This window comes from Rhagoletis pomonella, unplaced genomic scaffold, assembly GCF_013731165.1.
Source record: "Rhagoletis pomonella isolate Grant_MI unplaced genomic scaffold, Rhpom_1.0 Rhpom_scaffold_00007, whole genome shotgun sequence".
Lineage (NCBI taxonomy): Eukaryota > Metazoa > Arthropoda > Insecta > Diptera > Tephritidae > Rhagoletis > Rhagoletis pomonella.
This window is the reverse complement of record NW_023458561.1, coordinates 27,375,576-27,379,187: the sequence shown is the minus strand read 5'-3', so window position 1 is coordinate 27,379,187 and position 3,612 is coordinate 27,375,576.

Below are 3,612 nucleotides of genomic sequence, written 5' to 3'. Positions count from 1 at the left end.
GGCAACTATTTATGCACGGAAGTAACAGCTGCTACCGCCTCAGCAGTTGACAATCAAGCAATTTTCAAGCAAAAGTCTATTCGTAGGCAAGTTTACATGTATGTATGTGTGTTTGTACTCGTAGGTGTCATTTGCCATAAGCCACATTCCGTAAGCTTTTGCATAATTTACATTTATGTATGTATGTAAAAGTGTTGTAGCCATATATATTTGAATAAAGCTGATAACTCTATGTCACCAAGTAAAATATGTATGTATGTCATCTAGTATACACCAACCAACGCATTGCCAGCTAGGCAGCATAGCATAGCATTTGCAGACAATGTCTCTATATGTTTGACAAATCATGCAAATTTCTGTGGCATGTTTTTTAATTGCACACGTTTATGTATGGATGTGGGTATGTATGTATGCGTGTATATACAGTGATTCAAAAAATAGTCGCTTTTGTATTAGACAAGTGGCAAATTTTTATCAAAACTTCACCCTTTTTATCAGAAAAAAAAATATTATTTTTTTAAGATTTAAAAAAAAAAATGCGAAAGACTATCGAAAAAAAAAACTATTAAAAATCAGCTATAGGTAATTTTGATCAACTTCAAACATGCACTTTATTATGCCAAAATTAAATGTGCTTTAAACTGTATACCGACAAATTTTCCTAAAATCCAAATAAAACAAGTAATTTTTAAGCAAACAAGTAATTTTTAGCAAAAAAAAACCGACTTAAAAAAAATATATATATATCTACATATTTCATGATTCAATGATCGGAGCTAAACCAAATGGGTATGTATGGGACCACCTCTCAGACACTACCTTTCCGTTGCAAAAAGAATTATCGAAATCGGTTGACGTGGTCCAAAGTTATGCGGTAACATACATAAAAAAAAAAATAAAAAAAAAATATTCCGACGAACTGTTAACCTCCTCCTTTTTTGGAAGTCGGTTAAAAACAAAACCAATATCAATTCTCATATTTAAAAATCTAAAAGTACCGTTAATTTCTTTATGACAAAATTAGTATGGCACCATTTCTGAGGTACCGATTTTCTTAAAAAAAAAACAAAGAATTATAGAAATCGGTTAACGTGGTCCTAAGCTATGCGGTAGTATACATAAAAAAATATTCCGATAAATATATATCTAAAAATTTTGCGAAAAAATTAAGCGTTAAAAATATATGCGCATTTTGTTAAAAAATATCTGTACCAAACATTTTTATTTTATTTTTTGATTCACTGTACATACATATTGATTTCTGCTAGCGATTGCTACCGTCTGCCATTTGTTGTTGCATTAATTTCCGTTTTCTAATTTTCGGTTTCCGCAAAGCTAATACAAACGCACGTACCCATAGATCTACTCAAGTCTTGCCTGCATACACTCATTCAATTGATTAATTCACTTGCTGTGGAGTTGTTGAGCAAATTCAGTCACACAAATTCTTATTTGCACTCATATACTATATATATATGTATTTAAGTGTGTACATTTGTAGAATCATATGCACATTTTGAAGTGCATATGTGTACGTACATACATACATACATATGTATTTATATGAGTTTGCGCACACTTGCACTTTAATCTAAAGCCTCTGTGTTTGCACACAAATACATTTAAATCTTGAATCGCTTGATTTGTTGATGAGTTTGTCTGCAAACTGGGATTTAGGTGATTGATTTTGTAGATGAGATTGTGCATACACTTGTGTATGTATATGCGGATGCAGTTCTTGGTAATTTTAGCAGCAGGAAACTGTAGGCTTTTTGGTAGTATTTTAATAAAAAAAAAAAATATTTACTTAAACAAGTTCTTTTTTTTTAATTTCATGCAGTGGAAAAGTGTGCCATATTTATGCTGGGTGTTTTTAAAAACTTTAATTTTTCTCATAAAGATTCGATACCAAGATAAAAAAATTTTCATCATTTATTAAATCAAAATTTCAATCAGCTTCATCTTCACTAGCGAGCTTGTCACGCTTTCACGCTTTAACTGCTCATTAAACCCCCAACTTAATTAATAGGATAGCCTTTATCTCGATTAGGCAAGGAGGCTAGGCACCTTCCATACAAACGGAAATTTTCATATACAATATGTATCTCAGGAAATACATATTTGGAGTGGTACAGCACTGAAACTTCTTATGAAATTAGGTATTATATACTCATGGGAGAGTGCTGCCACCTGTTTAAAAAATCAAATTCAACTTAAAGGAATTATTCATTTGAAATTTGTGTTACAATATGGGTGTCTGACGAAAGAGGCATAAAAAGGTTGGAGTTTAAAAAATGTTTGACAAAGGTTGCCACCCTTTTGAAAAAGTCGAATTTAAAGAAATTATGCACAAGTTAAAGTGTCAAAGGCAAGAGTATTTAGACATCTTTAGTTTTAATTTGTAGAATTTTGCGAGATGTTTGAAGGTAAAAATTAAAAGAAGATTTTTTAATAAGTTAAGATAATCATTACAATAGGGGCATGATACAAATATTTAAAGGTAAAACCGCTCGTTCAATTCGCCATCATTTATTTTTTGAAGTTTGTCTACTTTAAAAAATTTAAATTTTGAGAGCTACTCAAATGTCAAATAAAAGTAAAACAAAAAACAAATAGATGAAAATATTCCAATTTTCTTTTATTTGAATGTATTTGTGGGATTGAAAATTGGAAAACATTTTTGTTATGTTAGCAAACTCCAAAAATGTGCAGACTGCCTCTCAGCGGTTTTACCTTCAAGTTTCTGTATCGTGCAATAGGTGTATAAAAAATGTGCTTGAAGAGGCTTCTCTCTTGTTTTAATAACGATTTTACGATGTTTATGCATAAATCTGGATGCTTGGAGTTCAGGGTTAGCAAATCTCATTTTTGCCACAACGGCGATTTGGGCGGTTTAGCAAAAACATCGACGATATGATTTTCATGTTATTTGGAGATTTAATATTCTGCAATTAAATAATAATTTGATGCCTATTGAATTCATCGCCGTTTTTTTCTCTTTTTCATCGCATTGGCCGGTAAATCTGCGTAACCTAACAAAATTTTAGCTAAGCAACACACAATACTCAATTTATGCCTTTAAAATTTTTTATATATACATAAATATTTTATTACTTTCCCCATTAGACTTGGACTGCTTATTTTAACATAATAAATAGCTTGCCAAAACCACTGTCATTTAGAAAGTTTTCTGCTGTTTTATTATTTTACACAAAAATCTGGTTGGTTGACAGCATTTAGCTGTAAAGCAAAGTAGAATAGTAAACAAATATCTACATATGGATTTGTGTTTGCATGTCATGTACATATGTATATAGGAGCAACAAGAAAAGCAAAATCAGTCGGTTTTAACATCACAAACAGAACTCAATTTAATTTGATGGCAAACTGTAAATGAATTGTGTTGATTTTTGTGATTGATACCCGCTGTGCTACAGAGATAAAAACCACTGCAAATTTTTACATGCGCATATACACACACGTGTACATATTTACCTATGTATATGTACATATCGCACGTTTAATAATAAAATGAAGTATTTCAAAGTTGCAATTTTGTGGGAAAATGCAAAGTTTTATCAATTCATACAGTTAGTATACAAAAAGACAGAT